At 41.4% G+C, this 14,022-nt stretch overlaps 1 protein-coding gene across 3 annotated transcripts in view; it reads right to left on the bottom strand.

Annotated features, from left to right (window-relative positions):
* Nucleotides 1-14,022, bottom strand: part of LOC6586406 (ras-interacting protein RIP3) — a 140,034-nt gene that overhangs the window by 41,600 nt on the left and 84,412 nt on the right. The gene's annotated exons all lie outside the window — the stretch shown is intronic.

The raw sequence follows: 14,022 nt of genomic DNA, 5'->3' as shown, positions 1-14,022 counted from the left end.
AGTGGGTGGGATACTGAATTGAGCACACAGAATGGGCAATGCAATATAGGCTAAGGTGTTGCTAGCTATATTCGTTAGAAGTAAGAATATTGAAGTAAGAATAAGCGTACCCGACTGCAGAATTATCCAATCCCTAGGGAAATTCAAGTATCCCTAGACTTATAGACTAGGGAGTACGAATAAATCTTCCTCATTTCAAGTCTATAGCTGCAATAACGACGAAATGGTTTCCGTTTGTGCGGATGGATAAACGGAAGGATAGAAGGTCGAATAGACGGATGTACAGAAGTATACAGCATAACGGATATTGCACAAAACCAATATGCTCATCTCACTGCGTGAACAGGTATACAAGTAATGTGTCTATTGTTCTATTGTTCCGCAGTAGTTTCAAGGTCTGTGTAGGGGCTGCTGCTCACTGGGCAAATGCTTTCGGGACGCATAAACAATTTCAGAACTGATATTTACAAATCGCTTCAAAGTGTTTATTTATCAATTGTTATAGGTAATTGTAATATGCTTAGCGGAAAACTGACAAAGAATTGTCTACAGATCATCGATTTAAAGGCGTATGTAGTAAGAAATGAAATAAGTTTTTATATTTTCATAGCACATATCGCTCATTATACGACACTCTTCTATATTTCATATATTGCTCATATTTAATCGTCCATTTCATAATATTTTCATCATAAGCCCTTCTACTCAACTCTCCATTCGAGCTGTCAACGGCTCATTTCGTGCCCATTCATGCTCGATTTCCCACTGCAATCACGTTTTCAGCCTTTAGTTTTTATATTTTCCAATAACTTTTACATAATTTACATAATTCTTTATGATTCCCTCTCAGCTCGCTTATGATTTGTGTGCATGCATTAAGCATAAACTCGAGCAATTTTTCCCAGCTGGCGCCAGTTGAAATATGACTTTCGACTACATTTTGCCCAGCTAAATGCTAATTGGACTCTTGTTGGCCACATAAATTCCATGCACAGTGGGCACACTTCTCCTTCTGCTTCTTCTTCTTCTTCCACTAGTTGTGCTTCCTCTTCTTTAGGCTAGTTGCAACACAGACAGAGGCTGTGGCTGTCCTCCAATTGTTGTCGGCCCGCATGACGCACATTCGCGCAAAGATCTTCTAATGCGTTCTGCTATTTATAAAGCTGAAGACTGGGCACTCTGCTCTGGCTGTGTGCCTGTGTGGCTGTGTCTCTCGATCGAGGTTCGTTGACTCACGAAATTTTTTCGTACAGTGTTGAGCAATAGCTAAGAATACCAACAACAACAGCAACAACAACAATTAACTAGCTACAACAACATTGGATTCATGATCGAAAATGTCAGTACGTGACCTCGACCGCATTTTCTAAATATTTATCGCCCCCCTTAGACACTGGGCACAGCCTACGCCCCTCGTCAGTTGAGATGCTGATATGTGTTCATATGTATAAATATACACATACATACATATATCTGATTCACGCCGATCTCTAATAAATTACAGCTCTAGAAAGCTTCACATTTAGCTCATATAAGTTCAATTCTCACCTGCCAAATATTTTAGCCAAAATTGAAAATTTCTTTAGCAAAAGTCAATGAACGTTGCCTCAACAACAACGGCAACAGCAACAACAACTATGCAACACTTCCAACATGTCACACATACTATAAATTGGAACGCGCACATTTCCTACTTTTTCAGCTTTTTTTGCTAGCACATTTCTGAGTGAAATAGTCACGACATTTGGAACACTTCCAAATGGCCAAATCGAAAGCGACTTTAAATAGCCCCAAAGAGGAGAGAGAGAAAGAAAAGGAGAGGGAGAGAGAAGAAAAAATTAGATACAAAGTCTGCCCGGTTTGGGACACAAACTAATTTCGGCGTTCGCGCTTCCAAAGCAAACAAGTTGCGACTTCTCTAATTACCTCAATGGAGCAGCAGAAGAAGAAGAAGACGAAAAGGCGGAGGAGGAGCGCAAACAACACTTTTCTCTTCTGCTGCGGAGGAGTTGGGCGAGCTCTATTGACAAGATAAATGACAGGAGGAAACAAGAAGAAGCAGACAAACTGAAGTTGACACTCAATCGAGGTGTGAGAAAATGAGAAAATGACCCAAGATGTAACAGTTGCTTGATGAAGATATTAGGCTAAGGGATAGCCTAGAGAAGTGATTGATGGAAGTTGCAATCGATAAATAAATACTGTCAATAAGTTATCGATAGATATGCATATCTCTAATACCGATGGCATTTCATAACTGATCTATAGCAATCCATGCTCTACTCTTCTCATTTTGGCAACATTCAATAACTCCACAAGCTTCTTACTAAACATACCCCATCGGTACTTCCCTATACAGGGTATATTTGTGGTGGGAGTGACTGCATTTAAGACGTATTGTTTGACTTATGTTTGGTGTTAAGTGCAACACCTCGCACGTATTTTGTCACCTGGACAATTAAGCTGCCTGGGAGACAAAACGCATTCAGCCGAACTCGGTTGTCCCACAAATGAGAGCAGCGAACGATGTCAAATGCAACTGCAACGTGCTTCAAGCGAATGCACCGGGAATTAGCCGAAAACCCCAAAGATGAAGAACCGTTCTAAGCAGGCGAAAGAGAGAGTCGTTCGCTGACCAAAATGTCCGCTGATAGCACAGTTAAAATCCCCGACACGGCCTATTGAGTAACATATCAGAGCCGGCACAGCGTTGAGCCAGCGAGAGAGCGAGTGAGGGGGGGCCTCTGATATCAAAGCTGACAACGACACGGTTGACATAATCACGTTCGAGTGTCACGTTCGTAGCCGGGCACGATAAGACGACGACGCGACGACGACGACGACGACGGCCGAGACGAAGTCGTCGTCGTCTGCGCCTTTTGTTGCCGTCACGTTCTTGGCAGATGTGTTGTTGTTGTTGCTGTTGCTGTTGGCCCCCATGTGGTCCACTCGAAGTTGCAGCCAAAGTCTGCCTGCATCCAAAAACTGTGGCCAAGAACAAGTTTGCCGCTTGTCAAGCTTTTGAAAATTGTTTTCAGTTTTTCTCTTCATTTTTCTTTTGGCTTTTGACTTTAGCTTTGGCTCCGGTCTCATTAAAAACATGTTACATGCCTTTAACTGCTTAAACTGATTATGAAATTGCTGGGCTTTAACTGTTTATATAATTATTTTTTACTACTACCAATCAGCAGCAGTTTGGCTCAGTCACTGAGTGACGTGGAAGATACCCTCTACGTATGGAATGCAGCTGCAGATTGTCATACTAAGCATACGTGACATCACATATAAGACTTTACTGTTATCCATTCGACACTAATTCCTTGACTCCTGGATATACCAAAGGTGGATACATTTTATTGTTTGATTACTCTCAAAATTCCTTTAAAATATTTCATTTATAATTGAAGTCAAAGATCAAAATTAATTTCCTTCTTCTCAAGTTTTCAATAGACTCACTAAACCCTCATCTATTTCAAATTTTCAATGAATATATCATAAGCCACAACAATTGAAGCATCTGCGCTTGATGAAGCATTCTTTAAGTTGGTTATTTAAGAGAGCATTGTCTACCTGCTCACTTCGGTTGTATATAGATTAAAAGAAAATCCTTGGCTTTCTCTGTCGGCATTAAATTTCAATTATTACAACATCAGAGGGGCCACGGCCTATTGGGTCGGCTTTCTGCTTTCTATTTATTGCACAATTAACAAGTCGTTAGCCCAAAAGTTGTTTGTTATTTTGATATTTTGGGATCTTTCAACTAGCGTTACGCCTGGTGTCAGCTGTTAGTACATTGACCACAGAAAGGTAATATCATTTTAATTGCCACAAGGCAGAGACCGCAATAGAAAGAGTAATATAAAGAGCGAGAGGGTGAGAGAGAGAGAGAGAGGGAGAGACAAGTTCCCGTCTGCTTAAGTAACTGGCGTATTCAACAACTCAACTCAACTACCAAGTTGATCCGTAATCAACCTTCGAATGAAAGCCCAAGCCACGAGGCGGAGCTCCCCGGCAGCAGCCTTGTTAACGGCTCTTGGACAAAGCTTTGACCTTGTCCATTTGGCCAACTGATGGCGGTCATTTGGCTTGGCTCTCTTTTTCTTCTATGTACCACATTTGGCAGACACTTAACGAACGTTAATTGCACTCGAGTGGCCCGAAGATCACACGACGAGTGCTTCGAAAGTGTTGTCGGGGCTTGCTCGACTTTGTTTTTGTCTCTGCTCAATTTGGGGGCAGCGCCGTGTTTGGTAATCTGATAGTTTCGAGTGCAGATGATACTCGAGTTGCCGGTGTCAAATGTGCCACAGATTTAGGTGAAGAGGTTCACTGAACTCGCTGTAGAAGGTCGAACGTAACAGTGAAAAGAACGGTTTGGGCCCTAGAAAGCTTAGCCCAGTCGAGGGAATACAAAGTAAGAATACTTTAGTTGATCTTATTTCTCTTCTCTTTTCATCTGCGACAATAGACACTTTTCTCTCACTCTCTCCCCCATTAATCCATAAAACTGCTCATCTACCTCTTAATCTGAATCTTCATTGAATACGGAATAGTTAGCCAGATGGATCTTTCTCTCTAAGTGGAGTGAATGCAAGAGACGATGTTACTTGAGTCATCGCTTCCTCTCTTGCAAGATGTTTCTCTCTAACATTCAAGTAAGTTCGTTTTAGCTATACAACCATCTCCCGTTTCCTCTCTCCCCACTTGGCCATCTCTCATAATCCCATTTCGTGCAAATCCAAATCGGATTACAAGTCCATTGTTAATGGTAAAACATTTCTCATGATTGATTTTACCCCCCAACCAAAATTGGTCAAAAGCAACAACAACAGCAACAGCTTAACAGGCTGGAAAACATGGATATAGACAGACAGCATATGAAATATGGATATGGAATGGAAATGCATATGACTGCCGATATATCAGCCAACCAACAACAACAACAACAACAACTGCAAAGCAATACAAAAGAGCTAAACATTTCTCAATATTGCATTGCGCTGACATTTTCACAGACACAGAGCAAGCAGCGGCGCATTTTCACCAGTTTTTCAACAGTTTTCCCGAAACTAAAGCTGTCCATGACAAATGATTGCAGCAATCAAATGAAATTAGTCAATGAAATTGGCAAACATTTGGCTAATTAGTCTTAAAAAAAAAAAAAAACAAAACAAACGACAACAATGCAAAGCAAACAATGTGAAGTCGTCCAATTGCGCAACATTTGAATTGGGCAATTAGAGTTTTCCCTGCAGCCTCGCCTGAAGGCTGCAGCCGAGCCAATCATCATCAGCGAGTGTCTACTGTATGCAAGTCAAGGTCAGCTGATTACAACGCAATCATATCTAACGCTGCGGGTCACTCACTGCTCTCTGCTGCTCTGTGTGGGCATTGATAAGCCCAGAGTCTTCAAGACGGCCACTAATCATCCACGTTTACGAGCTAATTGAACTCGGGGTCGGAGCTTTATAGCTATCTATGTATATATATTAATGAATACGATTTATGCTGCAGCTCTCAGCTGTCAAAATTATTTCAAAGCTAGCTGCATTATGCACAGATTACGTTTCATGCTTAGTTGAACAGTCAAAGGGCATTCAGATGATTCAAATTACGATTCAAGTCAAAATCTAAATAAGAGATGCAGCTCTATTAATGAAAATCCAACAGTTATTCGAGTGTAAGATTTTTAGCTTTATAAGGACAATGTCACATAATATAAAGTTACCATCGCACAGCTATCGCAAAGTTCATATCTAAAGAGAAAGCTAACCATATAACATATAATAAATAATAAATTAGCTAAGCAACGCCTTATTTATTTATGGCAGCGCTTTAAAGCAGAACTCCATTCATTATCATTATCATTATCATTGTGATTATTATTATTATTATTATAGCTAATGCTCGCTGCAATTGTTGCAGTTATAATTGACATGGACGCGAAACATAAAGATTATAATCATGATAATGATCGTTCGGTTGCCTGACTTGACCTCCGTTGACCCCGTTGCACATCCTCTATCATATAACAGGTTGCCAGCTTTCTTGGACAACTCGTAATTGGGGCGTGGCAATGCACAGCACATAAAAAAAACACCGCACAGTAATTGAAAGCCGACATTTTGGCAAATTAAGTGCCCATAAAAAAAGCCAAAACAGTTGTACAATGGACAATGTAATTACCAAAAACTGCCAAGAGAGAGGGAGATGGCGAAAGACAGACAGAGAAAGAAGTAAAAATTCACTACAAATAAAAAATTGCAAAAACGAATTAAATAAGCTTGAATAGTTGATGCCAAATGAACGAAGCTCAAATGCTCTGAAGGTGAAAATACTTCATAAAAACTGATATGATATCTAGTAAACGACATTGAATGATACTCTATAGAGCTCTCTATGATAGTTTATATACTAATATGATATATCACAGGATACCATTGATCATTGTTTTACTATGTAGCCTATTGGACGGATCATAAAGTCGATTCATTGACTAACTATTATGTTCATGAACTCTATATCTCAATCATTTATAATTACTTTATTTCTTATTTGTATATCCTACTGCTTTCGAATATGAATTGTCATTAGTGTCGCTTGCAGGCCTCTATTGAATTTGGCTTTAACTATATCTCAAATAAATTTGTTCGTTTCATTTAACATTGCAAATGAGTTTTGGGTTTCAGTTGCAGCTTTGTTTTTTTTGGGGGGGACTGCTCTGTCCTGGGGGGCCACAGCCGACACCAGGCAGGAGACAATGGAAAAGCGCACTTTCACTAACAGCAGGTGGAGATGCTCACACAGTAAACACTGGCATCAAGTGGAATCTGCAGCGTGTTTTGTTTCTCTTTGCTTTTTTAACAATTACGACACCTCAATTTGCGAGCAGAGGCAGCTCGAGCAAAAACAAAAACAGCAACACAGCCAAATGCCCAGAAGCTACAAAATCAAACACACATAAGTCAAGTGCTGCACCGCCTCCTCCAGCTGCTGCTGCCCCTCCTCGTGCTCCTGCTGCTACGACAGACTCCACTGCAACTCATTAAGCGGCAAACGGGTTCATAACTCTGCAACATGCCGGGTCACATTTGGGGGTCAGTCTCAAGCCACAGCTACAGCTCCAACATCTCAGCATCTCTCTTACTTCCGAATAGATAAACGTCGCAACGTCGCCGCTTAATCGACGACGACATGTGAAGAGAGCCGCAACACGTTGCACAAATCTCGGAAGCTCGCGCAGCAATTGATTTTTAAATGCAAAAGGAAGGCGTGTTCACTTGGCCAGGTTAAGAGGTAATCTACAAGCTGACTACGTGCCCGGCTAGCAACTGCCACTTGTGACACTATTTAAGGTACTTTCGGGCGCAAATATAAATATTATTAAAAATAATGTGGGCCGAGTTCAATAACACCCAGTACAATTGGTAGTTAAGCCTTAAGATATTACCTAGCCGATGTGAGCTGAGTGCGGTGAAAGAGACCGCAGCAGCCAAGCAGCAAACCAACAGCAACAACAACAATAACAACAAACATAGGCAGCCAGCTAAGCGTGCTTAATGTTCAATTGTTTAGAGTACATTGAACTGAAACTGTGGCAAGCAAAAGCCTCAGAAATCAGCTGAGAAACCAAGTGGCAAAGAAAACAGTGAAAGATTAGTGATATATAACTAATATACAGACAGTATAAACTATATATAAAGCCTAGGCAGAAAATGGTGTTAAAACAGAATGAGAGAAATGTTATTATATAAAAGGATAATTAGAGAGGGAGTGGGAGAGTGAGGCAACACTTAAAGTGTTGATTGGATTAAAATGAGAGAGAGAGAGAGAGACACAAGGCAATTATCACTGATCAATAATTATATAGCATTAATTGATTAAAATTCCAACCAGAATCAAGAATTTAAAAGCTTATAGCAGATGAGATGGTAGATGGAAGACAGAGCGTGAAGGTGGAAAATAACTGATGAAAGAAGAGAAAAAGTTGGTAATACGCCAGATAGAAGATAGAAATAGAAGAGTTCTGATCAATATTTATGTAAGAAAGAGTAAAGAATAGTTTCTTTAGGAATACGATATACTCTTATATAATATATAGTTAGATATTATAAGAACTGAGATATTTGCATTAATAATCATGAGTTGCACAATCAATACATCCTTATAGAGCTATATGAAATCGTTGTTTGTTTAGCCAAGTTTAATCATCATCAACAGAAGAAAAACTCTTGATTCAATTGAAATGTATTTCCGAGTATATTTCGCTATCTTGCCCATTGAGAGGCGACACATGTAGGCAGCTAACAAAGGACAACCTGTACAGGTAGGTCTGCGACTTTCGCTGGCCACATCAATTAGATGCATCTATAACAAACTAATGCCTTGATTTGCACTCAATGCCAGAGAAAGTTTAACTGATCTTCATTGTGTGGCAAGGCGACAATAGGACCATAACGAAGACATCCTAAGCCACACACACACACACACACACACACACACACACGACATTCACACATCAACGCCTCTTGATTTTTATTGCGTCTGCTGCCGATCGATCGAAGTGCAGAAAAAAATTTGCATAGCGTGGAAATAAAAGCAAAATTTATTGGCAACGCGTCGTCGTCGTCGTCGTCGTCGGCTTTGCTGAGGTTGGCAACTTTATTAGCAATTTGCCAAACGGCAATTTGAATAAACGAGCAGTGGCTGCCACCAGGTAGGCAGAGCAGCACACACACACCTACCACTTGCAGAAGTTTCCTGATTGAATGTGTTGCAAGTGGGCTCATGATGTTGTTGCCATGTGGCAAGACTTAACAAGGATTAATCAGGCGCAGCGAATTTCAAATTTATTTATGGGTCGAAAAAGAGCTAGAAGAAGAGGAGAAGGCGACTCCCTTTGTTGGGGCAGCATTAGAAAGTCTTTGCTGTTGCATTTGTGGTGCATGTTGCAGCTCGTGCATGTCGCGCCGCGAATATTCAAATATTCAAATTGCGAAATTTGCAATTCTCACCTGTGTGTAAATCCAACACGTGGCGATTGCCTTTGTCACGTTTCACATTTTTGGCTATTGCTAACAAATATGAGCGCTGGGCAGACGTGGCCCCCTCCTCCAGGCGACTCAATTGAGCAGAGGCAGAGAGCATCGAGCACACTTGAATGCCAGCACAGGACAGGAAAAGCGAAAAGCAAAAGGTTTTTTGTTTTTGTTTTTGCTTTTGCTTTCTGCTTGCTTGCGCCATATCAAACAGGCGAATCGCTGCATTGACAGAGAGCAAAAAGCAGTACAAAATCAAATGACAGCAACTGATGCAACATGCAGCAACAGCAACAGCAACAACACATTGTAGCACTGCCGGAAGACAGACGCTGCAAACGAACCAACGAACGAATTGTTTTCAATATGCCTTTGACAGACAGCCGGACCAGAGCACTCGACCAGTCGAACAGTCAGCCGAGTCCAAAAACTGTCAGACAGAAAGTCGAACTCGAACTCAAACTCGGGTCGGCAGCGCACTGCATAGACAGACAGACAGCTGGACAGACAGACACTCTGACAGTGCTCAAACAGATGCAGTTGGGCCTAGGGCAAGCCCAGCGATCCGCAGCGCATCTTGCTTCAAAGCGCTGCCTTTGTTTAGATGGCTGAAATGAAGGTCCTCTATGCCCTGGCCGCGTTCACTTTTATCAAAAGTAATTGCTCGCTTCGATCCGATACTGATCAAAATGCTGATCATCATCATAATGATCATTGCAATCATTACGAGTCTTGGGTTGTTCGTAATAAAAGTTATCTGCAGAGCGATTGACTTGCAATTGCAGCGTTGACTCTCTGCATAATTAGCTAATTGCATGGAAGCCTAATGCCCGAGTAGGCAGAGATCGATAATCTAATCGAGTGGTTCAAAGATGGCGAAAGAAATGAGCTAAGTAGTCGAGTAGGGGTATTCAAGGTGTCGTAGTACTTGCCCAAATATTCTCCTTTATCTCTTGATAAGTCTAAGGAGCGAGAGGGAGTTGATTTTTCCTTTAATGAGAAATATCTCATAACTTTACTCATTTGGCTGCCAGTCATAATCTCTGGAATGTCTTTCGACTTCATTAAAATGTACAATTACGTTCAGCTGGCTTAGCTCAACGATAAATTCAATTAAAATATAAAGCATTATCGATTATTTGTCCAATACAGACTCAATAATTAGGCAATAAATCAGGCAATGAAATGCGAAAGTCCATTGCATTGGGGCAATTAAGAAATTGCATTCATAACAAAGCGCGAATCGAATAATTTGTGCACTCAAAGAGATGAGTTGAGTGAAAGCGAATGAATGTTAATTGCAAATCGTTAAAGAAAGACCCTGCTAAGAGGGGCGTGGCAACTGCACAGCACATAACACATTTGTGATATATGTATAAAATACATAAGCATATATATGTGTATCTCAATCTGGATTCCATTTTAGTTTATTGAACGTTGCAATGTTTCGTTCCCCTCTTCGCGCCTGCCATGAAAAATTGAAATTTGCACGCAAAGCCAAAAAATTATGACCGCCAGACTTGGGCAGGCAGGGAAATGGCATCTTGTTGTTGATAGTTCAACATGAGAAATGGCAATTTTAATTGCGGAAGCAAAAACTAAATGAAAATAGAAAATGAAAACAAACACAAAATTCGAAAAACCGAAAATAGCTGGAAAAACTTACGCAACACATGTGTGTGCGATTGCTGAAGACGGAGATCAGAGATCTTGGACCTTGTATGTATGATTCTTACCTAGAAAGAGAAGAGAAGAACGAGACAAAGTTAGTTGATTTGATATTAAGTATGCAAGACCTATATATATATACGATATAAGTAGCAGCTATATTTGGTATACAGTCAAGGGAAATAAAAGAGAGAAACACATTCGAGTGTTCTAGTCGGGAGAGCTTGACTAGGAAATACCCGATTCCAGAGATGCCTTTCTTGATTTATATACATGCTAAGAAATAAAACCTGGATATAACATGCAAATGCTTTCCAGCAGCTTCCTTTCCCAAGTTACCTCCACTTCAACATCTCCCGCATCGATAGACTTAACTGCTCAGACATCCATTACGCTCCATAGTAAACTTTCGAAATGCATTTGCTTTGATTCGTTTTGTCAACTTCTCAGGCGACCTAATGAAATGCACTCCAAAGCCACATCAAATTTATGGGCAGACGGGGAAGAAAAGAAAAACCACTTCCCAGACAAACAGAATCGACAGGGCTATAAATATATAATTTATGTCTAAATAGGGGCCACGGCGCCGTTGTTTAGATCTTGTAGAGCGACATGTTTGACAACAGGCACGATGGACGATGATCATGATTTGTTTAAGTGAAATGTCTGGCCACACTCTGGCAGTCGAATAATCGCCAGATGCCCGGCGGATAAACAATAATAACAAATGAGAGAAATCTTTAACATATATAGAACATTCACAATTGACAGGCCCAAAGAGAGAGATAGAGAGAGAGGGAGAGGGAGAGAGAGAGCACCATATGCCCTGTTATGGAAAACACCAAAAATGGGCGCCATATCGGCATTTACCGAGTGGGTGTTGAGTGGAGGAGGTGGAGGTAGGAGTGGGAGGCGGAGTGGGAGTGGGAGTTGGAGTAAGAGTAGCAGGCGCTGTTATAGTTTGTTATGCTAATTGAATAAGGGCAAACGAGAAAAGCTATTTTCTAGCCACAATTTATGTCTAGCCACAACAACAACCATTGAACGGAAAAGAAATAGATTTTCACCCAATTTTATGGCTTCGTGCATGTGGCAATGGTGCATGACATTTTCCGAGTGAGCGGGCGTGGCAGACACGCGACAAAAATGCAGCCAGCCAATGCCGGTTGAATGCCTGGAAAGTGCTTTCATTCGAGCCGCATTCTTGATGCAGACGATAACAGGGCAATCGATAAAGCACTCGATATCTAAAGCTGACCCACTTTGCAGCCATATTCAACTGATAAGTTGCTCCGAGTGCATTAGTTTGGGCCATAAATCAATGGAATTCTGATATTAAAGAGCAGCTAATAAAATATTGTATGTCATAGAGAGTGAAGTGTCAATCGATTAGATTAGATTCATGCATTTAATTGAGAGGCGAAATGCTTTCAGATGTGACCAAAATAAGCCTGTTGAGTGTGCCATACAATCAATCCATTAAGCTGTTATCGCATCGAAGAAGATATCTTATTTCCTATAATTACGAGGCATCAAAATGCAATCAGACTGTAGACAGAGGAGTTGTTCAGTCTACTTTATAATTATTATCAATTATTAGCTGCATACATACTTCAATTCAATTTCAATTCAACTCGCATTCAACCACATTCAGATTCTCATTTTCCTCTTTTAACCTTTCACTGTACTTTAAACTCCTTTTTAAGCATATGCCACACATATTCAATCACAACTCCTCTAGCATAAATTTCCACTTAATTTAAACACTTTCCCCTCCCTTGACCGTCCTCCCTCTCTGTTCAAACTAAGCAAATTCTCATAACATAAACAATTCGTAGCACGTTTTCAAATGTTTATTTAGCCGGGCTTTGCTGCGCTTCAATGGCTACCAAAATGCCAAAACATTTCAAATTTATTATTGCACGAGTCAACGAAGCTGAGGCCAAAGCCGCCTCAGCCAGAGCTAAAGCAAGACATCAAGAGGAGCCACGGCTAGAGCAAATAAATCTTACAGTACGGGGCGTAAATACGAGTCGCACAGTGCATGCAAAATGTTTATGCAAACAACGAGGAAAACAACAATAGAAGAGAGTGAAGAAAAAACGTGGCCAATAGGAAGGAAGCCAAGGCCGCAAATAGGAAATGCAATTGCCAATGCTTGGGTGGCATACCAGAGACAAGTCAAGGGGAGAGGAGTAGAAGAGGTGGGGTGGACTGCGGTGTCTGGTGTGTGTGGCATGCAAGTTGTTGTCATGTTCATATTTGCATGTTGCAGCCGCTAACACCGGCCGTTCATGCATGACGCCTGGCGCAGCTGGAGATCAAAGTCCCTCCCTCCCCTCCTCCCTCCACCACACGATGATGAGCCAATGATATGCCTCACTTGCTTGCCACCAACAAGCAGGACGCATGCAGCCAAAAGGACGCGACGCTCCCAGGCGAGTCGGCGAGTCGGCGAGTCGGCGGGGTCAGAGTTCAGTTCACAAAACAAAAAACTTTCTAAGCCATTTCAAATTGTCAGCAGCCAGCAGCTGGAGAAGCCAAGCCGAAAACACAAAATGCAATTTCATGGCTTGTCAATCAATTTGCTGCTGCTGCTGCAGCTGTTGTTGTTGTTGTTGCTATTGCATTTATGGAGTGAAAACTGTAGCTGTGCCAGCAAAGGGCGCCAAAAACTGTCGTTGCACTGCTGCTGATTTATGTGCCACAATAGTTCATATTTTCCTCGACTGTCTTCTGTCTCTGTATCTGTCTTCTTCTTCTTCTTCTTATTTTTTTCAATTTTCCTACCTTTGCTGAGGTCAGAGGTTAACATAATATTTTTTGATTGCATTTCAATTTTCATATTGGGCCATAAATCTTGCACAAGTGGCAAATTAAAAGTCATAAATTATTGCAATTCCAATCGCCAATTGCCAATTGCCAATTGCCAATTGCCAATTGCTCGCTGCCAATTGCCCATTCCCATTGCCATTACTTTCTGTGCAACATGCTGCGCGGCAGGCGAGACAACATGTTGCCGGCGTTTGTTGCCTAATTTGCGCTGCGGTTCGCTTTTTACATGCCTTAGCCAGAAATTAGGAGTCAAAAGGTGTGCGAATTGTAATTGAAATCTGTGTTGTCATCCCATTGGACACCTGTCATAAGCTGCCGCCGCAGCAGCAGCCGCTGATGCAGCCGCGGGTGGCAAAGCATTCACAGCCTCGACTCAGGCTGTGCACGACTTTGACTTACTCTCCACATAAATCTACGGAAAAGACACTCTGTCTATGAGTAAGCTTTGCCGGCACTCCCCACAGACATTTGTGAGACACAG

This window comes from Drosophila mojavensis, unplaced genomic scaffold, assembly GCF_018153725.1.
Source record: "Drosophila mojavensis isolate 15081-1352.22 unplaced genomic scaffold, ASM1815372v1 contig_74, whole genome shotgun sequence".
Lineage (NCBI taxonomy): Eukaryota > Metazoa > Arthropoda > Insecta > Diptera > Drosophilidae > Drosophila > Drosophila mojavensis.
This window is presented reverse-complemented; position numbering and strand designations above follow the sequence as displayed.